The following is a 26,511-nucleotide window of genomic DNA, read 5'->3' on the forward strand; positions in this document are numbered from 1 at the left end:
GGGCGACTCTAGCGCTCATCATTCTCTCCTTGTTGTACTCACTGATGGCGAAGTCCAGGGCATGCTGCCATCTGTCATCGTTAAGGTCTGCGTCACAGATGTCACTTTGAATGATCTTTCTAGCCAGAGCTGGGGGACTCTAGGCCAGGGCCACAAACAGGGCAGCCAGCAAGGGCAGTGGAGTGTGCAGGGGCCAGGCTGTGGTCTGCTGGGACAAGGACAAAGAGTGAGAAGGGGGAAGTGCAGGAGAGTGAAGGGGCATGATCCTGAGGCAGGGAGCCCAGACCAGCAGGCAGCTGTGCATTAGGATAAATGGATAAAAGCAGGATAGCTTGGGGGCCCCCAGTCCCACCTCCCTCCATGCCCTGCCCTTAGCTTTTCCCTCTCTTTCTGCCCCTCCTCTTTTTCTTTTGTCTCCCATTCCATCTCCCCGCACCTCTCTCCCTGCCTAAGTTCCCCTGTTCCTCCAGCCCCTTCTCCTCCATCTCCCCCTCCTCCTGACTCCTCTCTCCAATCCCCAGCTCCCTTCAGTCTTGCCCCTCCTTCCCAGTGCTCCCAAGATTGGGTCACCCTGGTCTCCAGAAAGCTGACACTGCTGTCTGTGTTGTGAAACAAGGTGACCTTCTACTTCCTCAGAAAAGGGAAAAATAAAAGGCTTGGCATCCTGGGGTCTTCAGATGTCAGGGAAATCTGAGAGCACTTGGTGAAAATTGGGAATCCCTGGCGCAGGGAGACTATTTTACTTGTCCATTCCCTGTTCTGGGGAACTTCTTTGCCAAACATAAAGGAATTAACCTTTTGGGAAAAAGTCACTGGGTTCTCTTTTCATAACTCATTATTTAATAAACAAACCTGTCACCAACTTCTCCCAGCACCACGTGATTGAGGGCTTGGGATGGAGCCTGGGTGACTGAGCCATGGACGTGACATTGCAGAACTGCTGCCCAACAGATTTTGACATGAACCCATGAGCATTTTTTTGTTTTCTAGGAGACACATTGAAAAAAGAAAAAAGAAACTGGTGAAAATAATTTAAAGAATATCTCTTTTTTAATCTTATATATCCAAAATATTATTTCAACACATAGGAAAAACAACTATTAATAAGAGAGTTTACATTCTTTTGGGTGTGTGTAAGTCTCTGAAATTTTTACACTTAGACCAAGTATCATCTTGGACTGGCCCCATTTCCAGCATCCCATGGTGACCTGTGGCTGGTGGCTGTGGAACTGCACAGCAGAAGTTAGGTTGTGTGTGGAGATGGGGAGCAGTGATCAATCATTCAGATGAGGGGAGTAGATCTGCTCTGCAGGAAGTGAAATAGAATGGAGGGTAGAGAGAGATGGGTGCCACTGGATGCTGGTCAGGGAGGTCTCTATGTGACTGGAAAGGCGAGAAGCCCTGTTTAGACAGGAAACAGCTCCAGGCAGCAGGAACAGCCAGTGCAAAGGCCCTGAGGTGGGGCTGAGTGTGCCTGTTCCAGGAAGAGGAAGCCCCTGGAGGGGACGTGAGCAGGGAAGAGAAGGACCTGGAGTCTCACAGTAACTGGCGGTGGGGCCAAGTGGCAGGTGCAGGGAGACCCCCGGCAGGTGGTAAGAGTTGGCAGTACAGGGATCAGCAGCAGGGGGATGAATGCGGGAGCCACGCTTCAGGCTCCTTTCCTCTCTTCACTGCTTGGAAAACTCATCTGACTTTATGACATCACAGTGAATGAGGTCGGATTTACATACAATAAAATGCCCAATTGTATGTGCCCAACATGGGGGATTTCATAAATGCATACACCTGTGTTACCACTTTGTCCAGACCTGTGACATCTGCCTTGCCCCAGATGGTATCCTCTTGCCTCCCAAGCCCACCCTCATGGCCACCCCACCCTGGCAGCCCCTATCCAGCCCTGTAGACTCCTTTGTCACCTGTCCTTGCGCTTCCCAGGAATGGAATCCTGCAGAGCGAGCCCGGGTGTGTCTTTGTCCTTTGCTCGGCATGGCTTTCCAGCAGCCCCTGAGTTGCTTCATTGCCAGTATTGTGAGTTCTCCTTCGCCCCAGACGAGGAGATGGGTCAGCTGGGTGTTCTGTGGGGTGACAAAGTCCCCAGCTCCGACAGCTGTGGGCCTGGGCTGGAATGTGACTCCAGGAGTGGGGAGGGTGGAAGGAGGCTCTGAACAGACAGCTGCTCCTTTTGTTCTCTCAACCCCACCCTCCAGGCTTGAAGGTGACCCTGTGGCAAATCCCTTATGGTGAAGTGGCAGGCTTGGCCAGAAATGCCAGGAAACCCCTGGCTTTTGCAGGGCACCCAGAGGACTCTCCTGGCAGTGGTGGAGGTGAGGGTTGGCCAGTGTCAGCCCAGACCCGCTGTAATCCTGGGTCTCAGTCATGGCTGGGGCTGGATCAGCAGGAACCTGGCAGTGGGAATATTACTTACGGATGCTCATATTCAGTGTTAGGATTGGGAAACTTGTTACTCAAGGCCCAGTGACCCTCTCACCCACTGTGAATCCAGCACCCCTGGAAAAGCTGTGCACCCCAGCAGATACAGCAGGTGGCCCAGGGATGGTGTTTACTGCTGAGGGAGGGAAGGAAGGTCCTCAAACAGGGCAGCGCATGATGCCTCCTAGTTAGACAAGAAAGACTGGGAGCTCCACAGATAAGGGAAAGAGGGGTCAGCCCCTGGCCAGGTACTTCCAAGCACGATGGTCATCTCCCAAGTGTGGGGGTTGGTTCTTCTCTGTGGCCCCCAGCTTCTTGAAGCCACTGGGGCTCCAATCTCAGGAAGATGTGTTGTACAGAGGGTAAGATTAAATAATCACAAATCTCCTATCTTCTATCACTAGGAAGAAGGTGCAGGTCACCCAGATAGGGGGAGAGTAGTGGTGAGTGGAATGTGGGGGAAGAGGAGCTGCAGTGCTGACCTGCACCCCTGAATGTGAGGACATTAGCTGTGGTCATCCTCTGTCAGGACACTAGCATGTGCTGCAGGGAGGGCCAGCTGTCCTGATCCAATGACTGCTGTAATCCTAACAGGACAGACAGCATTGGTGGGCACTCTCAGGAGCTACGGGAGCCACATCCAGTGTGGGTGATGGGAAGTGGAAGGTTAGGGTAGCTGGACAGCTGCTCCAGATGTTTGGTGACCTTGGGTAAATGTTTTGCCTTCTCTGTGTCATGCATCTGGAGAGGTGAGCAGCTTTGTAAATAGTAGTGTCTGACAGTTCAGAACCAGCAAGATGAGCAGGCTTCAGGAGTGACGTTTAAGCATGATTGAAAATGACTCAGTAGCCTGATGTGGTGGTACACCTGTAATCCCAGCTACTGGGGAGGCTATGACGGGGGATCCCCTCGAGCCCTGTAGTTCCAGACCAGCCTGGACAACATAGGGAAACTGTGCAGCATAGATCCCATCTTAAAAAAAATAAAACATGACACAGTTGTGTGTGCCTTGGTTCCTGTAACCTACAGCTTCAAGGACAAGGTAATAGGGACCCAGAGAGAAACAATGGACACAGGACTGAGCCTGGGGCCTTCAGCACCCATGCAACCTGGAGGAGTCCAGCTGCCCAGGAGAGGGTATGTTTCTCTTCTGCCAGGTGATGAAAAAGAAAGCCGTGTTCTCCCAGGCTGTGTGGGGTACTATTGATCTCATGATCTGAATTAGTAGAGTGAGAATTTAAGTGAGTGGCAGAAGTTCTCTATAATAAATAAGCAATAATAAGTGAACACTAAACAATGCTATAATAAATCATCAAGCACCTAAACATCTACTAAAGGTGCAAGTGGTCAGGACAAGTTGGCCAAGAGTTGAGATTCTGCACATTTGGGTTTTGAGAAATTAACATTCAGCGTCTATGGTAGGAGCTTGGACTGAGCAGCCACATGATTTGCTGGTTTCTCAAAGGGGAAGCCCAGAAGCTTCCTTTATGGAGTGCCTGGATTTCTCTGGGGTCAAGCCTGTCCTCTACACACACCCTCCCTCCTTCTCCCCTCCCCTCTCCCAACCGTAAAGGAGAGGCAGATGCGTCTAGATCATGGGCCAACGCTGGTATCTCATTTGGTTTTGAGATGATGCCACATCATTAGGAAACTGTGATACTCGTGGGGAAGCCTGCTGGCAGCCCCTGCAGAATGTGACAAGAGGGCAGAGCCCAGTGTCTGAGGTCTGACTGTTTTGAGCTTCACAGGGAAAAAAGAATCCTTGGGATATTTCTGTTCAGGGACCAGTATGTGAACAGTGCTGGTGGTTTTGGATTATAAGTTACCACTGACTTTCTCAAGGAGTGCATTCACCAGAGCAGAGCCAGTGACTGAAGAACCACACAGCCTAGTGAAGAGGACAAGGAGAGGCCTCCAGGAGCTCGGGCTGCTGGCTGGTGCAGGCTGGGCGTGCCTGATTCCCTGGGCTGCAGACTGCAGAGGACTGGCCTCAAGGGAAACAGATGGCTCTGAGGGGGAGAGCAATCCCCTTGGCATCTCTGGGTGGTCAGACTTTCTTATCCTATTTGGGTCACTGCTGGGACTTCCCTGTCACTGTTTGTGTAACCTTAAATATCAATTCCTTTAGCAAAGTGCAGTGACTGTGGAGAGTGGTTCCTGTTCCTGCTTGGAATCCTGTTCACCTCAATCACTGAGTGCTGGAGCTGGAGCCAGAGGTCATCAGGACAGCCTGCCTGCTCCTGTGGCCCTGCCTGCCCTCTCCTCCTGTCACAGAGGAGCTGGATCCAGCGATAAGACTCACCTTGACCAAACCTTAGTTAAGCTCATCTGAGCTGCCTTCTTCCCTCGGCCTCAACCCTAGTCCCCAGCCCCTATCTCCTGCTCTTGCGAGGGCTGCAGTGCCCAGGTTTAGGAAAGAATCCTGCTAAGTCAGTTCAGAAAGAATCCCCCCACCCTTGGTATCTGATCACCCTCAACATCTGACCAAATTCCTCATTTCTCAACTTTGATGTCTAAGACTTTGTCCTGCCTTTAGCAAGAATTCTGTTAGGTCAATTTAGCCAGAAACTCCCACCTTTGATGCCTCTGCTTAGTAATTTTTTTTATCTATTAACCCTGCTCCCTGCTCCTTGGCTATAAATCCTCATTTGCCCTTTTTATATTCATAGTTGAGCTCTCTCTCTTTTATTTTGAGAGTGTTGACCCTATTGCAATTGTCTTGAGTTATCTCAACCAAGCTCAGGCTTCCAGCAGTGAAGCTCCTCATCCCCCTGCCCATGACGTCATCACTGGATGTCCTGCAGGCACCACCAGTTCAGTATGTCCATTGACCACCATTTTGCTCACAGACCTGCCCCTCGACCGGTGTCCCCATCTGTGTTAGTAGCCCCATCCTTGCCCATGGCTGTGACAAGAGATATATTTGTGACAAGACAAGATATTCGTTCTCTTGGTGTTTCTGTTTCCTGATTTGTAACACAGAAATGACAATGATTACAATAGGCTGTGTAATAAGGAGCTGCATGATCTCACTGGCCTATGGCAATGAACAGTTATTTTGCTCACATCTGCAGTCCAACTGGGAGTCACTGACCTGGCATGGGATTGTCTGAGATGGCTCTGCTCCACATTTGTGATCCTCTCCAGGGAGCAATGGCTGACATTTTTCATATTCTCACATGGCAAGAGCAGGGTGCAAGAGGGCAAGCTGAATTGCACAAACTTCTTTCAAACTTCTGGTTACGTCACACTTGAAACTCCTTTGGTTAAAGCAAATCACACGGCCCAGCCCAAAGGAAGTGGTGCAGAAGTGCACTTTGCCATGGAGAGTGGGGTACAGGGAGTGAGTATTTTGAGCAAATACTCAGATTTAGTGTCAGGAAAATTAATAAAATGCTTGTGAGGTGATAGTGCAGTGCCTGACATATCTATTGATTGATCAATTGATCTCATCTATCTAATCTATGTATATATCTATGTATCAAATCTATGTATCTGTCCATATATCATGTTTCCACTCTATTCCTCATCTTTCCCCAGACAATAATGATTAAAGTCCTGTAAAATTCTCTTAATTGCATTTTCTTTCTTTTTTTTTGTCCTTCACATTGCCACAGCTATGAGAACGCTCATGGATGTCTCGTGACTGTCTGATCTTCGAGGAATCTTCACTCTACTCTGTGCCTCCACTCCTGTGCTGTCCTGCCCACCACAGCAAATCAGATTGTGATCCTCGGCTCACAGCCCCCCATGGCTTCCGACTGTCCTTAAATTGAAACTCTGATGAGTACTTGGCATCTAAACCTGTCCCTACCCTCCCTTGTGCATCCTGCAGGCAAGTGGGCTCTGGCCTGGCCTGAACTTTGGGCTGAGAGTCTGGACTGTTCTGCACCTAGAAATTTCCTCATAATCCTGAGTGTACCTGATCCTGCACCTGTTTAAGATCTTTTGAAAGGCTCATCCTCCGGGGGCAGCTTGATGGGTTTGATAGTTCTAGTGCTGTAGAAAGAGGATGCGAGCCGGTGAGAAGGCAGATGGAGAGCATGAAATGTAGGCTGGATTCAGAAGGAAAGGGCTGCCCTCCAGCCGCCCCATGGCAGTTGCGGACACCAGCAGAAACCACAGTCTATGGGGGAGGGGATTTTCCCTCTCTCGACCCCACAAGGGGTGGACTGTGGGTCTTTGCTGGGAGAGCTGTTCAGAGCATCCTGTATGCATTACCTGCGCTGCATCAGCAGCCACCCTGAATCTGCCTAGCTGAAAGTCACGTGATGTGTGGATTCTCACGACTCTGGAGCTGTCCGCGGCTCTTGCACTGGTCTTGCTGGGTTCACTCGCGGGCTGCATTCAGGTTGGGTAGGCTGGGAATGTGCTCAGCAGGCACAGTGGGCATCTCTTTCCAGGTGGTCTTTTAGCCTAAAGAAGGTTAGAGGATACTTTTTCATGAAGACGAGTTCCAAGATCTTATCCAGGAGCCCAGCGCCTAGGTGTGGCCAGGCCCCAGCCATTGCAGACTCCTGCCAGCTGATGCCTCATTCAACAAAGCAGGTCATGTGGCCAAGCCCAGACTCAGAGTGGGCGGGGCCTCACAGAGCGAGAGGCGAGACCCGGTGCATTGTGGGTGTTTCCTGTGTCTACCTCCGCTCCCTGCACAGAATCCGGGAGAGAGATGTGAGCCTGGACCAGTCTGATGTCGAAAATACAGATTTTTACAGATGGCTGTTTGAGGAAAATTTGGCTTCCTGTAATATCTGGGTTGAGATGACGTGTCCAGAGGAAGGCACTGAAGCTCAGGAGTCAGGAGCTGAGTTTACCCCGTCCCTCTCCAGGTTGGCTTAGAAAGTTTTAAATATCTGAGAAATAATCAAACAAAAATAGGGTAGCCAATATGGGAGTCCCCAGTCCTGCTTCTGTTGTTTCTCTCCTGCATCACTTCATCGAAACTAAAGGTGGATTCCAGCTTCTTTAAATATTGTTTTCTTACCTAAAGCAGTAGCCCTTCCTAGGTCCTTCTCATGCCCTTGGCCTCTCTATTTTTCAGCATGTCACTTTCGGGTTAGGGCATGGTGTATGAGGGAGAGCTGGGCTCTTCTTCCCACATTGCTTTGCTGTTCTGATGTAATGTCTGGGTCCACCACCTCAGCAGTGAGGAGAGCACACAGGGCTGTGCTTCCTACAGGCCATCAGGATCACTTGTGTGTATCTGGGAAGAGTTAAATGCTATTTTGTGTCTCCCAGATATGGACACCAGTCAGGAATTGCTAAAAGGAAACAATTAAACCTCTTGTTTCTAGTCTTTCCAAAAATTACTTTATGAGATGGTTTGAATATACACCCCCATCAGACCTCATGCTGAAATTCCAATCCTGTGTTGGAGGTAGAACCTGGTGGGAGGTGTTTAGGTCATCGTTTCTGATTCCTCATGGCTTGGTGTTGTCCTCAAAATAGTCAGTGAGTTCTCTAGAGATCTGGTTGTTAAAAGTGTGTAACATCTTCCTCTAGGTCTCTCTCTTGATCCTTCCCTTCGACCTGTCTATCTAGAAAGAGGGACCAGGAAAGGTCACTCTGAGGATGTGGCATAGGAGCTGGACTCTGCAGAAGGAGAAGCAGCCAGCTGCAGCAAGCCAAGGGTGGGGTGTTTCTGGTCAAGAACAGCATGAACTGACCTTGAAGCAGAAATGATCTTAACCTGTGGAAGCTCCTGAATGGAGTGTCAGGGACTGGAAGGCAGGAGAGGTAAGAAGACTGGGTTTGGTGGATGAGCAGATGTCAGTTCCCACCATGGGGAAGAATTCATGTTTTATTCAAAATGTAATGAGAAGCCTTTGAAATGATTTACTGGGACATAGCATGACACCTTATATGTTATTAGAAGGCTGGCATGGCCACACAGAGGGAAAAAGCTTTTCGTCAGTGAGAATGGGAGGGTGGAGAACAGTCAGGAGGACATTGTAGTCATCCAGGAAAGGGAGGACAGTGACCTGGGCCGGTGCAGTGGCCAAGAGGTGGAGCACAGGAGACTCAGGATGCCTGTGAGAGGCAGCATGGCAGGATTTGCCGAGGGCTGGGGTGAGGGCGCAGAAGGAAGGAAAAAAACAGAACTCCAGCCCAGGCCTGATGACAGGACAGGAAAATTACTAAGCTTGAGGAGATGTGAGGATGAACAGATTGTCTGGGCTTGGGCCTCAGGGAAAATTTGAGAGCTGTCCTTAGAGATTGTTGGGACATCATGTGTGTAGAACTGTGGATTTCAAATGCCAGCCCATAGATCTATTACTGAAGTGCCAGGGGCTTAGTCTAGGATTCATTGCTTGCAGCACAGGAAGCCAAACACTGAGACAGCAAGTATTGTCAAGGAAGAAGGCCGTAATCAGGTGCTGCAGCTAAGGAGATGGAAGATCAGTCACAAATCCATCTCCACATATGACTAAAATCAGGGATTTAAATAGCAGGGGAGAAATGTACCCACATTCAGGAAAACAGGATTAGGGAAGTGTAAGGAATAGGAAATTGTAAGCAGGAATCATGATGGGTGAAGGGCCTGGCGTCTTATTGTCCAGATGCTGTGATCTGGTGAGTGTCAGTTCCCTGATGCTATCTGGGAGGCCTGAAGTCTGATTTCCTGAGCAGAGAACTCAGAGAAGACACATGTGAGTTTCGCAAGTTTTAAGACTGAAAGGGTCAATTTCTGTGTTTATTCAAAAGAAGCCATAAATATCACTTCTATGGGACAGTTGGGCCAGTTTCAACCCCCTTTCTATTTATCAATTTCCTAATCATGGGGAATCTGTACATTGATCTTTCTGACTGCTTCATGCTGAAGACAAGGGTTGTGGGATAGGGGCTAAGAGCCAGCCCATTTCTGGGGGCTATTGTATGCTCAGCAGTACAAAGAGCAGGACCTATTTCCAGGTAAGATTTGTCTCTTGGCAACTGGGGTCCCCTTGGCCACAAGTGAGTTTGCTAAGTTGGCGGGGGGGGTCTTAGAACTTTATTTTGTCCCATACTATTGCTGGAGTGGTGTACTACACTTCCTGCCATGGTTCTTCCTGTTCCTCAGTGGAAAGCGTATGGCCAAGGGACTTACAGTCAAGAGGCTTCCAGCCAATTAAATGTTCTAGGCCAGACAGCAATGGAGCTGGGCAGCGTCTCATAACCCATCAAACACCCTTTAAGTAACTTAAGAGCTAAAAACTAAAAGCCAAAAAGTAGGGCTGCAGAATTTCTTGTGACTCAAAAGGAATTTCCTTTGCCATTTAAGGGGCCACACCCTGACCTGGGAGGCCCAGCCCCCCCAGCTCCCAAGTTGAGTTGTGTCTTCAGCATTGGCCAAGAGTAGTGAGTTCTTTTAAAGGTCTACATAAGGGCACACACAGCCACCACAAAATAACATACATAACTAAATTTATCCCTCAGAATCAGCCCTTACAATCTCACATGCTCAGTTCTTCCACAACAGTGCCTGGGCCTAGAAGGACTGAATAGTTCTAATTTCTGGCTCTGTGTCTCATGAAAGCAGTTCATTTTGATTGCCACCTTCTCCTGACTCTGAAGATGAGGCTTTGACTAGTGTCAGTGTTCAACATTTAGCAAGAGTTGATGCCTTTTTCAGACCTAGGAGTCAAAGCATCATAACTTAACAGTACAAGGATTAGTTAATAGGACATTTATCAAAGATGCTAAAAGGCTCAAGACCATTGATCAAAACAGAATCATAGGTCGTTGTAAAATAATAGTTATTCATTTAACCAAAGTGATCACCAAAAGACTTTAAAAGCAATGTAGAAATAAAATTAAAGGGGCACTGTACCCGTAATATACAGATAGATGACTTTTGCTGTAAAAATAAGTTTCTGTCTACAGCACAAAAGATCAAGTATACTATATACATTGTGATAAAAACAGAAGCCAAAGCTTAATGAAATATTTATAGACATAAAAAAGAATATTTAGAAATGTGTGCTTCCATTTACTAATACTGCAGAAAGTTCCCTCATTCTCTCCAATATGTCATAAATTAAAACACTGTGATTTTGTGTCTAGTGGTTACTGTCTGCAGCCCTTCAAACCACTGTGTTAAAGTGGTTAGGTTGCTTCTTGCATCTGTCTAATTGCTAACATTCTCATGGCTGAATTATGACCAAAAGCATAAAAAATGTGATAGGCCGTATGCCAAACGTATCCAAGTGAGACAATTTAGTTTTTTCTCTATCATTAAAAATGGTAATAAACACAAATATCAATTTTGGAAATTTAGGGTGAGGATAAATAATCTCCTTTCACTTAAATATTGAACAACAAAACAGAAACAAAGCAACAACAAGCACATGATAATTTATTTTCAGCTATTTTAAAAGAGCATCATCACACACTTTCAAAATTGGTTTCTGATAGAGTACTGACAGCTGATGAGGTAACTTTCACCATTAGAAGTCTTGTACATATTTTGTTTTCAAGCACACACAAGAAGGCCCAACAGTGATAAAAGGCATGGAATCCAAAATCACTAGAAAGTGTAACTTCTTAAAAATTACTACTTAACCAGTGAATGCCACTTAGTTTTAATAATGGTAAACACAACGGAAGTAGTTTGAGGGAAATCCCAATAAATGTAACTTCCTCCAGGACATGGTCAATCTTTTTGAACATAAAACTTTGTACCCATGTCACAGTTTCTCCTCATTACCTAAAGGGAAAGATCTGAAACCAACTCAAATTATCGATTGAATTATCTTGGAAATGAACACCATTTAAACATTTTTACTCTCACCTACTTTTCCAAATAACAAAATAAATAATTATTTCATTCAGAACTTATAAAAATGAGTTTATTTTTGGCCAGAAACCTCAAAGCTCTTATAGCTCTCTAGGCTATCAGAGGTAAGCAAAACCGATTCAGTTTTAAGTGGTTGGTGTGCTCTGTCGTTGCTGGAATCCTCACAAAGGTAGTTTAGGAATTGTAGATAAGTAGAGCAAATTATGAATTTTTGGAAATGCATAGGGAACAAAACAACTATAAATAGAACCCAATACAGGCTTTCCATAAGAAACTCAAAAACATCAATGGCTTTATATCTGCAAATAAATGAAAATTAAATGTGAAAACATCCCAGGTGTGGTGGCTCACACCTGTAATTCCAGCACTTGGGAGGCTGAGGCAGGAGGATGGCTTGAGGCCAGGAATTTGAGACCAGCCTGGGCAACATAGCAAGACCTTGTCTCTACAAAAATTAAATAAAAGTAAAAAAAAACAAAAAAGGTAAACCAACCCTAAATTTATCTCCTACTCAGTTTACCTTAGAAGCCACAGGTTATCCAGAGCCTACAATAACAAATGATGGGTATTTTTTTCCAGATGTACAAATTAATGTATTTTAGTCCAGCAACACCACTGAATTCAGACATTTACTTGAAGCACGTGGCCAGTATTGTAGTGCTAGTACTATCTACACAGAATAGCAAAGGCAGTGTGAAATAAAGCAATGCAAGCATTTATGTAAAATTTGGCTCCATGCTAAATCTGGCCTCATGTTTAACTATTTTTAAGAGAGAATTGTTGAACTACCAATTTATCTCTTTACAATATTTCTTATTTTACCTTCATCAACAGTAAGAGCTTTAACTATGAACAATGTTAGTTAGCTAAATTTCTCCAATTTTTATCAGGTTTTAAGTAATATTTTACTATCTAAACTTTTCAACTTTCCATTTTCTCTTATGTCCATGAAGATAGACACACAGAGACACAGGAAGAAATTACACATGACTTAACTTTTGAATTAGACAAAATTACTCTTTTTTTCAGTAAGGCTTTGGCACATTTTATATGCAAAATTATATATTAACTACAATTCTTATTCTTAGTAACCTTAAATCTTAGTGAAAATCTAGGAAGCAAGAAATCCTAAACTGCCTTTCAGATATTGGCATTTTATAGGTAACAGCCATTTCACAATTTTTAAAAGCGTGTTTCCCCATATCATAATCCTTTCTTAATTGGAAATGACCAGACATCCAAGGAGCTTCTGTTACTTAACCCAAAATCACTTTAACATTTTAAACTACACAAAAAGTTCACCCACAAGCATTTATCTTATTTATATGTACTCAATTTTTTCATTTTTAAAAAGGTTATCTAGACTCCTTCTGAAAACTGAGACATTAGACAAAGTTGGTCATCATTTCAACTTATTTCCTTGTCAACCACTTTTTTTTTTAGACGGCGTCTTGCTCTGTTGCCCAGGCTGGAGTGCAGTGGTGCAATCTTGGCTCACTGCAACCTCCACCTCCTGGGTTCAAGCGATTCTCCTGCCTCAGCCTCCTGAGTAGCTGGAACTAGAGGTGCGTGCCACCACGCCTGGCTAATTTTTTATATTTTTAGTAGATATGGAGTTTCACCGTGTTAGCCAGGATGATCTCAATCTCCTCAGCTTGTGGTCTGCCCACCTTGGCCTCCCAAAGTGCTGGGATTACAGGCGTGAGCCACCGCATCTGGCCGTCAACCATTTTTTTGTTGTTGTTCTTGAGACAGAGTCTCACTCTGTTGCCCAGGCTGGAGTGCAGTGGCGCAATCTCGGCTCACTACAACCTCTACCTCCTGGGTTCAAGCTATTCTCCTGCCTCAGCCTCCTGAGTAGCTGGGACTACAGGCGCCCGCCACCACACCTGGCTAATTTTTGTATTTTTAGTGGAGATGGGGTTTCACCTTGCTGGCCAGGCTAGTCTCGAACTCCTGACCTTCTGATCCACCTGCCTCAGCCTCCCAAAGTGCTGGGATTACAGGTGTGAGCCACAGTGCCCAAGCCGACCACTTTTTATATAGTTTGTAAATATCTGGTATCCACCTGACTAAGAACCTTGTAGTTTAATATATGGATATTTTCACCAATAACTCAGAAGATCCAGCTGTCTTTATTAAACCAACACTAAATTAGTCTTCTTCATCAAAAAAATCACATGAACAAGGATCGTTTTGTCTTTGCTGGGTTTATAGTTTTATAACTTTGTGTGCCAAACCCTGACACCTCAAAATATCTAGTAGAGAAAAATGCAAAACCCAGACAAAAATGTCTGTTGACCATTCTGAAGACGTATCTGTTTTAATTTTACAAATAATTTTAAAGCCAGGTTGTTTATTAAAGATCTACTTAAGTCATATGAACTTAAAAATTATATAGTCTTATTTAATTAATTTATGAGTGCTCTTTTATTCATAAGCAAATTTAGCAGATATAATATATAACATTAAAAAGGTACATAGACACAAACACATCTAATCATGTACACACGAAAACGCACCAAGATCCAATAGGTTTTACCTCAGAAATCTAGCCATGAAGTAGCAATACAAACTCACTGGTTTACAACACTGTTCTGTTCACATGTCTAAAGCTTTTTTAACCCCATAGGTAATCGAACGAAGGCTCAGAATCAAATTTTAGGGTAAACTCATTTCCATGGCAGTTTGATTTTTAAAGCCCAAACCTCCCCAGACTCTAAAGAATACTGGGCCAAGCCACACCCCGGAAGAACATCATATACTAAGCAGGCCCAAAAAACAGCAGCATAAAGCCTGATTACACACAACTCCATCCCACATTCCCATTCAACAGCAAACTCCAGATTCCAAAGATACTGGGGCCTAACAGTATTACAAAAGATTATCAGTTTATCAAATTTTGATTTCCCATGATTATATGACCACAGACATATGAACAGTCACCAAAACACAATTCAATTGTTGCAGTAACAAACAAGCCTCAAGAATGTTTAAACAGAAACAACCAGATGGTTTTCCTCTCTAAGTTGGTTGCACTTATCCAAACTGCATATGGAAATTCCCTTAGAATTTCCCAAACTGAGGGATCAGATCCCACTCTCTGGGCCCAAAAAGACACTCACCCATCTGGACACAGATGTCAGATTTCAAAGGCTGTTCTTCCTAGGCAATCAGAAACACGATTGGGGCGAGGAGCGGTGGGGCCATATAGAGACTGAAACTCACCTCCAGCCAAAAGTAGATGGGCAGCAGCTTAGGGGATCTTCCAAAAGTCTCCTTCCCCGCCTAGCAGAGCCATGAGCAACACTTTCTTGGTGAGGAAACCAAAATCTGGTACCAAAATGCAGGGGGTTCCATCTAAGTTATGTTACTCCCTGCACAGAAAGTCAAACATGGAGACAACAAGCATTGCTAGGGAGAGGTCTTTCATTGGGTGCCACAGCAGAGGAGATGGGAAGCCAGTCTCAAATCATTGTTCTCACCCGCTAAAATAGGGGGTTTATACAGTAGAGAAGAAATGTAACTACATGCAGGAAAACAGGAATTGGGGAGGGCTAAGGAAGAGGAATTGGTGAGCAGAAGTTATGATGGTTGAGGAATCTGGCATCTCGTTGTCTGGAATGGTGATCTGGTGAGTTTCCGTTCCTTGATGCTGAAGGTGCATTTCTTAAGGAACTCAGATAAGACAAATGTAAGTTTCTCAAGTTTTAAGAGGGGGAGGGTCAATTTCTATGTTCATTCAAAAGAAAGCATAAACACAAGTTTTATGGGACAATTGGGCTAGTTTCATATCCAGCCTAGGGGTCAGGTTTCACTAGAGTGCAGGGCAAGGCATCCTTCATTTTCAGGATGGCCCCATTTTGGGTGGCACAAAAATGACTTTCTGTTATCAAATAGTGATCCTAGAACTTTTCCTTTGCCAATCATATTTGGAAAATCAAAATATTTGCAATTGTTAGTCTCAAATACCACGGACTACAGGAACCTACAGTCTGCAACTTGTGGCACGGAAGGTGTCTGAGAAGAACCCTTGGGCTGTGCCAGAGTTGGCAGGGAAGGGTGGGCCACTGGGCCCTGAGAGATGGAGGGTGTCTGAGGGGAATTAAGGAGGGAAGAGGCTTGCAGAGTGGGCAACTCCCTCCCCCACAATAAAGGAGAGAATGATATGCTGAAATATCAGATGCAAAGATGAAGACAAGAAGAAAATCCTCCAAGGTGGCAGATAAACCACAAAGCTAAAGGGCAATTCCTGCTCCCACAGCCACCTGCCCTGTAAATTCTGCTCAGTTCATGAGTTTGCAGAGAATCTCTGCAAGGTGGAGCGTGCATCCTCCACTTCACCACAGTTACCACCAGAGGGAAGCATTCACCCACGGATGACCAGCCTCTCGGGCACCAGCTACTCCAACCTCATGCTAGAGAGCAGGCTCTGAAGGTGGTCCTGGGGTTGACATAGAGGTCTGCCTTGGAGGAACAAGCTTTGCAAACTAAATACTTCCCGAGTGCTGTTCTGGGTTCTGCAGAGTTCCCTCTGCTTGGCTCTATCCTTGCTACTCTGGGCTGCCTGGGCATGCAGGGTTTTACTGATTAGAGCAATTGCCAGTGGATGGCACAACCTCCTATTTCGGCAGCTCTCCCCACTGCCCCTGCTAGACCTTCACAAGGCAGGTGACAATGTAAGTGTGGATACCCCTATTGATGGTGACAGGTGACAGTGGCCCATCTAGAGCAGCTACTGTGAGGATGCCAGCTGCAGCAGGAGAGGCGTGGCTGGGGCTGCATGCTCCACAGAGCTGGTGGGGGCCAGGAACAGGTGGAAGCCCCATGCTCCCAGGCACAAGTGTGGTCACCCAGCTGCAGCTCCAGACCTGGGCATCTCTGTGTTCTCAGGGCCCAGGAAGTCCCCAGCCCTGACAGGTTCAGAAGTGCCTGCTTCTGCTCCCTGGCCTCTCCCTGCACCTGGCACCTGCTCTGCTGCTGAGCAAAGCTGTAGCTGAGCATGGGAGCTGTCGTGACCCAGCTGGGTGTTTGCACACTTGGGGCAGCACAGACAGTGCTGAAGTGGCCAGCCCTCTGCCACTTCAGCCCCCTCTGGACTTTGGGAGCTGACTAGCATGGGAGGGCTGCAGGTGGGGGCTGAGTGCAGCTAAGCATGGGCTTGCAGGCACCGTTCAATATGAACAGCCTGGGCACCATGGACGGCATGTTGATGGTGGGAGGCAGACAGGTTCCTGGGCAGAAAGGGGTGGGTACCTGGTGAATTCCCACCTTCAAGCCAGGGACAGCCTGAAGCCTTGGAACCAGGGTGTCAGTTCTGGGTGGAGGCCATGGCCCAGAGTGAGAACTTATGGTGCTTTTTTTGCACCTGCCCATGACCACCCATGGACCAATCAGCACACACTTCCTTCATTCCAAGCCTGTAAAAACCCCAGACTCAGCCAAACTCAGCCAGACATCCGGACTACCAGCTGTGGGAAGGAGCTACCCACTTCAGGTCTCCTCAACTCCTTGGGACAACCGGTCTGTGGAAAACAGCTATACGCCATGGTTCTCCTTTCCACTGAGAGCTGGACACTCTTGGGGCTGACCTGCTTGCAGAAAAGAACTACCCATCTTGGGTCTCCTGAGAGCTGTTCTGTCACTCAGTGAAGCTCCTCTCCACCTTGCTCACCCTCCACTTGTATGCATACCCCATTCCTGATGGATGTGGGACAGGAACTCAGGACCTGCCAAATGGCGGGACTGCAAGAGCTGTAAGGGCTGAAACAAGTCTCCACTCACCACACTGTGGGTGATGAGGAGAGGAGAGCTATGGCCATTCTGGGAGCCTGAACCTCAGGGTTCCCTGAACCAGGGCTGTGATATGCTTTAACACCCTGTTTGGGGCTCTGTGGTTCCTGGCTTCTCCGAGCTTTCAGGTGCCACCACATTCCCCTTGTCCAGATGCTGGTGCCTGCAGTGGAAGCCGCTTGCAGTATGTCTGGTCCAGCCAAAGCCCCACACAAAGCTAGTGCCTGTGCCAGTACCTGAAGCTGCCTGCCCCACTGCAGTCAACGTGTCTGGCTGTGCACAGTGGCCTGACCCAATGCTCATTTGCTTACACACCCCTGACCACTCTGCACCTGGTTCACCCTTGGCAGGTGTGGGATCTGGGCCACAGTGTGAGCTAAGCACAGCCTGACAGACCAAGTGGTTGGAATGAGCCCAGTGGGTGCAAGCAAAACCTGAGTAGAGGTGCACGAGGCACAGAAGTTTCCAGCTGGCAAAGTGACACCCTAAATATCCTGTGACACTATAGCCAAGTCTGGTTTCTGTCCTCTCTTCAACTCTTTCTCCTCTCACCCCTTTTTTGGCACTCTTTCTCTTCCTTCCCTCCCTCTTTTCTGAAGCTACACATCTCCTTCTTGTTCATGGTAATATCTAGGGGTCAGAGGCGTGAATTCCAGGGAAAAAATCTGCTTTTCTTCCTCTGATTAACAAAACACATGATCCCATAAACAAAATTAACAACAAAATCATGATCATATCAATAGAGGCAGAAAAAGCATTTGATAGAAGTTCAGCATCAGTCATGACAAAATGTTAACAAACTAGACATAGAAAGAACATCCCTCAACATAATAAAGGCCATATATGACAAACTCACAGTCAACATCATATCTAATGGAGAAAAGTTGAATTCATTCACTCTACAAACTGGAACAAGTCAAGAATGTCCACTTTCATCACTCATACATAGTCTGAACATGGTTCTGAACATAGTCCTGGAAATTCTTGCCAGAGCAATCAGAGAAGGGAAAAAAGTTAAAAGGCATCCTAATGGGAAAAGAGGAAGTGAAATTACCCTTGTTCACTGATGACATGTTCTTATATCTAGAAAACCCTAAACACTTCACCAAAAATCTCTTAGATTTGTTAAATTTAGTAAAATTTCAAGATACAAAATTAATGTGCAGAAATCATTAGAGTTTCTACACACCAATGACAGTGTAGCTGAGAACCAAGTCAAGAAGCAATCCCATTTATAGTAGCTATCAAAAACTAATGAAATACCTAGGAATATATTTAAGCAGAACTACAAATGAGAACTACAAAATACTGAGTAAAGAAATCATAGATAGAACAAAGAAATTGAAAACATTATATGCTAATTGATTGGAATAATCATTATAGTTAGAATGACCTCAATGCCCAGAGCAATCTACAGAGTCAACGCAATTCCTATCAAATGAGCAGTATTATTTTCCACAGAATTAGAAGAAAACAATTATAAAATTTACATGGAACCAAAAAAGAACTTGAATAGCCAGAGCAAGTCTAAGCAAAAGAACAAAGCTGGAGATATCACATCACCTCATTTCAAATTATACTACAATGCTACAGTAACCGAAACAGCATGGTAGTGGTATAAAAATAGACACATGAATCAGTGAACCAGAGTAGAGAATGTAGAAATGAAGCCACATACCTACAACCAACTTATCTTAGACAAAGTCAGTAAAAATGTACACTGGGGAAATGACACCGTCTTCAATAAATGGCACTGGGAAAATTGGACAGCCATATGCAGAAGAATGAAACTAGACCCATGCCTCTCACCATATACGAAAATTAGCTTAATATTGGTTAAAGACATCAACATAAGAGACAAAACTATTAAAAAATCCTACAAGAAAACTTAGGAACATCTTTTGGACATTGGACTAGGCAAAGAATTTATGAGCAAGTCCTCAAAAGGACATAACAAAAACAAAAATAGACAAATGGAACTTAAAAAAACTAAAGAGCTTCTGCACAGCAAAAGAAATAATCAATGGGCCAGGCATAGTGGACTCCACCTATAATACCATCAGTTTGTGAGGCTGAGTTTGAAGTATTGCTTGAGGCCATAAGTTTGAAACCAGCCTGGACAACATAGTGAGACCTCATCTCTAAAAAAAATGAAAAATTAGCCAGGCCTGGTGGCTAGCACCTGTAGTCCTACCTACTCTGGAGGCTGAAGCAGGAGGCTCACTTGAGTCCAGAAGTTAGAGGCTGCAGTTAGCTACGATCACATCACTGCACTGTAGCCTGGAAAACTAAGAAAGACCCTGTCTCAAAGAAAAAAAAAAGAAAGAAAAGAAAAAAGAAACAACAACTATTACTACAGCAAAATCAATAGAGTAAATGGACAACCTAAGATTAGGGAAAAAATACTTGCAAACTGCATCTGACACGGGCTAATATCCAGCATCTACAAGGAACTCAAACAACTCTACCAGAAAAAGAAAAAAAAAAACAAAAACAAAAAAATTACCCCATCAAAAGGTAGGCAAAGGACATGTACAGACATTTGTCAAAAGAAGCCATACAAACGGCTGGGCATGGTGGCTCACGCCTGTAATCCCAGCACTTTGGGAGGCTGAGGTGGGCGGATCACAAGGTCAGGAGATCAAGACCATCCTGGCTAACATGGTGAAACCTCGTCTCTACTAAAAATACAAAAAATTAGCCAGGCGTGGTGGCACGCGGCTATAGTCCCAGCTACTTGGGAGGCTGAGGCAGGAGAATGGCATGAATCCAGGAGGTGGAGCTTGCAATGAGCCGAGATTGCGCCACTGCACACCGGCCTGGGCGACAGAGTGAGACTCCATCTCAAAAAAAAAAAAATAAAAGAAGCCATACAAACATACAAACAGCCAACAAAATATGAAAAAATACTCAACATTAGTAATCATCAGAGAAATGCAAATTGAAACCACAATGGGATACCATCTTACACTAGTCAGAATGGCTACTATTAAAAAGTCTAAAAACAATAGATGTTGGCAAGGATGTAAAGATAACACTTATGCACTGCTGGTGGAAATATAAATTAGTACAACTCCTATAAAAAACAGTGTGGAGACTTCTCAAAGAATAAAAATAGAACTACCCTTTTATTCAGGAATCTCACTTCTGGGTATCTAACCAAAGGAAAAGAAATTATTATATAAAAAAGGCACCTGAACTTGTATTTTTATAACAACACTATTAACAGTAGCAAAGATATGGAATCAACCTAAGTGTCCATTCATAAAGAATAGATAAAGAAAATGTGAGATATACACACATACAGATATATATTATCTGTCTATCTATAATGAAACAACACTCAGCCGTTAAAAAATGAAATCATGTATTTTATAGCAATATGGTTGGAATCAAAGGCCATAATCTAAAGTAACTCAGAAAAATAAAGTCAAATACTGCATGTTCTCATCAATAATTAGGGGCTAAACAATGAGTACCTGGGGACATACATAGTGGAATAACGGACATTGGAGATTACAAAAGGTGGGAGGTTGGTGGGGGGTGAGGGTTGAAAAATAGCCCATTAGGTACAATGTTCATGATGTGGGTGCTTGGTTGTTTAAAAGCCCAGACTTTACCACTACACAATGTATGCATGTAAGAAACCTTCACTTGTACACGCCAAACATATAATGATAAAACATAACTTGTAAAAAAGAGTATGTGGTCCATTTGTAACAGACACACTTTCCTATCCAATGTAAGGTGTCTGAAAAGAAGATTCACCTGAGTCTTGATCTGATGAATCTGCAAACAGAGGAATCCCCCCTGACTTCCACCTGCTCAGACCTGGTGCTTACACTCTGCTCCAAAGAGCTTGATATTTTCTCCTTAACATCATATTATTACCATCACTGCCATCAATTTCACCATTATCATTTTTATCAGCACCATCACCACTACCATAACCATTCTGATCATTATCACCATCATCCTACCAATGCTAACATCATCACCATCACCATCATCATCATCACTACCACCACCAGCATCTCCATTATCAACACTGCCGCCATCAGCATCACCTCCATTATAACCATAACTGTCACCATTATCATAATCATCATCACCACCATCACTACAACAATCACCATTATCATCACCACCATCTTCACCACCATCACTACCAATACCACCATCATCACCACCATCACAATCATTATCCTTATCAACACCACCATTATCATCACTATTATCATCACCACAATTACCACCATCGCAATCACAAACACCATCATCACCACAAATAACATAAACACCACCACCATCACTACCATCAACACCATCAGTATCACAACCATCCTCACCACCATCACCAATATCATCACTACCATCACCCCCGTGATTACCATTATTATTGCTACAGTCACCACTACCATCACCAACACCACCAGCACCATCATTATTCTCACCGTCACCATTATCACAAGCGTTCTCACCATGACCATCATCACCATCACCACCATCACTGATATAGTTTGGATGTTTTTCCCCCCCCAAATATCATGTTGAAATATAATTCCCAATGTTGGTAGTGGGACCTAGTGGAAGGTGATTGGATCATGGAGGCATATCCCTCACGAATGGCTTAGCACCACCCCATGGTAATGAGTGCATTCTCATTTTGAGTTCATGAGTGATCTGGGTGTTTAAAAGAGTGTGGCACTTCCTTCTCTCTCTGTCTTGCTCTCTTTGTTATTATATGACATGGCTGCTCCCATTTCACCCTCCATCACACATGACTGTAAATTTCCTTAGGCCCTCACCAGAAATAGATGCTGGAGCCATACTGGTATAGCCTATACAACTTTGAGCCAATTAAACCCTTTTTCTGTGTAAATGACACAGCCTCAGGTATTTGTGGCAACACAAGAATGGCCTTATATAATCATTACCATTACTATCGCCACCACCATCACCATTATCATTAGCACTATCATCACCATTACCATCACCACCATTATCACCATCATCACCATCATTACCACCATATTATCATTATCACGTTCACCAGCATACTATCATTATTATCACCTTCACCACTATCACCATCACCATCACCATCTCCATCTCCACTGTATCCACTGTATTTCCATCATCATCACTATATTTCCACTGTATCCACTGTATCATCGTCACAATCATCACATCATCTTCACCACAACTACCAGGTGCCTCTCAGCAGTTAGTCTGCATTAGACATTGTGCCACACTGTTTATAAATCTCATGTGGTTGCATCGTCACCCTGAGTGTATACATTTATAGAAAAAAATAAGGTGGTAATTGGGTTTGTAACATGATATAAGAGTGTGTGAACCCGCTTTCTAGTCTCAGAATTATCTGCAATCAATAAAAGAGAAGACTCACTTCATTTCTCAGCTCCCACATTGCTGGACATAGGTCTGATCTAGACATCCACAGTGACATCTTCACTGGTCCACTGGGCTCCACTCTCAGATACTGTTTCCTTGGTTCTAAAATGTTCAGAAAGCTGCATCCCCTGCCACATGAAACCCAGGCATCTTGCCCTCTGTGGCCGCCTTCTTGCTTTTGCACATAATGTGGCTTGGCTTCAAAAGAAACTGGACTTCTTGATATTCTGCACAGGTATACCTGTCCAGGCTCACATAAATTTGTCTTTATGAAAAGACACCTATTCTTTATACAAAGTCACCTGTACCTGCCCACTCCTCCCTAGATCTTTGCCTGCCCAAATCCTACCTGTTTTTCAAGTTCAGGTCCACATAAACGTTAACTATGGATTCCTCTCTGGTCAATGTAGCCAGGTGTGAACGTTTTGAGTTTGATCTCCTATAGCACTTTTATGTTCACTAGAGGCTTTTGCCATCCGCCTCTTAGAGTCTTTCTTCTTGTGTATGTATTTCTGTCCTTCACCAGGCCATGAGGTCTTGGAGGACAGCAACTAAGTCTCCTTCTCCATGTGATTTGCCTCTCAGAGATCACTGAGATAATGACAAACAAAAACAAGCTAATAATAATGATATTATTCTCACAATAATATATAATATGTAATAATGTATATAATTATACAATTATATATAATATAAGAATAATAATCATTTCACAATAACTACTTAGTAGTTACAATTAGTGTCTCCATTTTGCTGATAAGGAAGCTGAGTCACAGAGAGGTTAAGGACATATTTGAAATTTACGCAGTGTGTAAATGGATAACCAGAATTTTAACCCATATAATCTGGTTTCATGCTCTCGCCATGAGGTTAGATGTTCCAGCAGTCTGCTTCACTCAAAATCTTTGACATTTGAGAGACTTTATGGTAGGACACAGTTAAGGTGCTTTTGAGATCAGTGGATGGGGCCCTTTTAACTCCTGGGTCATTGCCCCTTCATGTGGAACTCACACCAAATCCCAGCCATGTGTCTTGGCCCAGACTCTCCTCCGTTTTGGAATTCCCTTCCCCTATGTCACTTCATTAATTCCTCTTCATCTTTTGTGATTCCCCAGATATTATATTTTCCATAAAGGTGACTGTCTAGATTGACCTACCCAGAAGCAGAAACAAATACGCAATTGCAAGTGTTTTATTTGGGGGGTAGTTCCAGGAAACACTACTGAAGCAGTGAGGAAATGAGACAAGGAAGAGAAGTGGTCAATACAGCAAGTGCGAGTTGCAAGGCTACCGCTACGGGCATGTGGGACTCATTTCCACTGGGAACTCCTGGGAGATTGCCTGGAACATGTCTAATGGTGTCATTCCATGGGTGAAGAATGTGCAGGGCCATTAGTTCTCTTGCACTTACTTGTGCCACATGCACAGGAAAATCAGTGCACATGCTGGCAATTGGAATGTGGGCTGGTAAGTGCTGAGATAGTGAGGACCAACCAAGGGATGTGAGCATCTTGTCCTCCTCCAGCCCTCTATGTGGGTTTGGTGCCCTTCTCTGTGCTCTCCAGTACCATATTCTCTCCTCTGATTTCTACTTGCCTATCTACCACCCAAAATTCGATACTGAATATTCATCAAGGCTGGAGGACTTGGCTCTTTTGCTTTCTTTTCTCCAGCACCCAATTTTGTTTCTAGCATAAAATGTATACTCAACAAAGACAGTAGGAGTGATGAAATTAGGCTCATTTTACGAAAAGTCTGAAAAACTTTCACAAATCTTTATTTAGAAACATTAATTAACAGAGAAATTCTCTTGAATAATTAAAAGAAAAATATTTTATAAAAGTTGCGGAAACAAAAAGGAAATTGCTTTGTGCGATTTGGAAAATTACTGCCAAAATTAAAATGCATAAAAAGGAAATGAGACAGAAGGAAAATGTAATCATTAGTCTGGAGGCCCAGAAGTAAAATAAGGTAGAAATGAAAATGAATCACAGGTGCTACGAAGCTCACTCTCTTCCACTGAACAAGGAATCAGGTAAGAGAGGCAACCAGTAGCCACGTGCTGGCACCCAGGCAGTTCCAAGTGGGTTCAGGGCAACTTCATCCTTTTGGCATCTTAGTGAATTTGGTGGCTAAATGAATGAAACATGTGAGTGATCACCCAGGTACCCTGTCCAGGAATACTTGACTGCCCAAAGATGGGTAAAATATTTTTCTGTGTACTTTAAGGAATTCTTAAGATCCTGCATTTCCTTATACTCCTGTTAGGTGGTTTCAGGGTCCCTATGTCCAGGGTGTCCAGGGAAGGGGATGCGGTGAGCAGGGACAAAGTGGAGTTTGAGCTCTGCTTGTGCCTGCGTGGTAGCTGTTAGGTGGGCATTTATGGTAGGTGGGCATTTGTGGTGGGCGTTAGGGCCGTCCCCTGAGTATTTCTGTTTCTTATGAGTGCAAGACAGGATTCCCACCCCCTTGAGTTTGTTGTCGTCATCACCTGCTTTAGTCAATATAATAGAAGAATAAGTGACATGTGTTCTTTCTAGTTATGCCAGGGAGTGTTGGTGCTTATTGCCTTGGCCCCTCTGTTGTTATGAGGGTGACTTCATCATCCTGAGGCCCAGAGTGACCACAGTGTGGTCCAGAGCCCCCAGCACAGATGCCATGCATCTGTGGAAATAGCAGTCACAATAATAGAGTGTTATGTTGCTGCCTTAAGTCACTGAGATTTGAGGGCTTTTAAAAAATAATTTCAAATTTAGTTTAGATTCAAGGGTTGCATATGCTGTTTTGTTACCTGGATGTTACTGTGTGACACTGTGGTTTGGAGTTTGAGCAGTCCTGTCACCCAGGGAGTTAGCATAGTTCACAGCAGGTTGTTTTTCAGCTCCTTCTCCCTTCTTCTCTTTCTCCTCTAATAGTCCCCAGTGTCTATCTTTCCCATCTTTATGTACACATGTACCCAAGGCTTAGCTCCTACTTATAAGTAAGAATAAGCAGTATTTGACTTTCTGTTCCTTTGTTAATTCACTTAGGATAATGGCCTCCAGCCTTATTCATTTTACGCAAATGACATGATTTTATTCTTTTTTATGACTGTGCAGTATCCTATGGTATACATGTACAAAGTTTTCTTTGTTCAATCCACTATTGATGGGCACCTAGGTTGATTCCATGTCTTTGCTACTATAAATAGTGCTGCCATGAACACAGGAGTACATGTATCATTTTGGTAGAATAATTTATTTTCCTTTGGACATGAATCCAGTAAAGGGATTGATAGGTCAAATGGCAGTTCTGTTTTAAATTCTTTGATAAATCTCCAAACTGCTGTCCAGAGTGGCTGAACTAGTTTACACTCCCACCAACAACGTATGAACATTCCCTTTTCTCTGTAGCCTCACAGGGATTTGCTTTTGACTTTTTAATAGCCATTCTGATTGGTGTAAAATGGTATCTCATTGCTGTTTTGATTTACATTTCTCTGATGATTAGTGATGATGAGCATTTTTTATGTTTGTTAGTCTCCTCTATGTCTTCTGATAAGTGTCCTCCCATCCTTCACCTTCTGTTGTCTTCTCAGTGTCTGTTGTTCCCCTGTAGGTGTCCTTTAGTTCATCATTTAGCTCCCACTTATACATGAGAACATACGGTATGTATTTTTCTGTTCCTATGTTAGTTTGCTAAGGATAAAGACCTCCAGCTCCATCCATGTTCCTGCAAAGGACATAATCTCATACTTTGCTATGGCTACATAATATTCCATGGTGTATATGTATCAGATTTTCTTTACCCAGTCTATCACAGGTGGACATTTAGGCTGATTCCATGTCTTCGCTATTGTGAATGGTGCTGCAATAAACATATATGTGCGTATGTCTTTATAAGAGAATCATTTATATTTTGGGAGGTATATACCCAGTAGTGGGATTGCTGGATCAAATGATATTTCTGTTTTTAGGTCTTTGAGGAATCACCATACTGTCTTCCACAATGGTTGAACTAAGTTTACACTTCTACCAACAGTGTATAAGCATTCCTTTTTCTCCACAACCTCATCAACATCTGTTATTTTGTGACTTTTTAGTAGCCATTCTGACTGG

The sequence above is a fragment of the Pongo pygmaeus genome, chromosome 21 (assembly GCF_028885625.2).
Source record: "Pongo pygmaeus isolate AG05252 chromosome 21, NHGRI_mPonPyg2-v2.0_pri, whole genome shotgun sequence".
In the NCBI taxonomy this organism is placed as follows: Eukaryota; Metazoa; Chordata; class Mammalia; order Primates; family Hominidae; genus Pongo; species Pongo pygmaeus.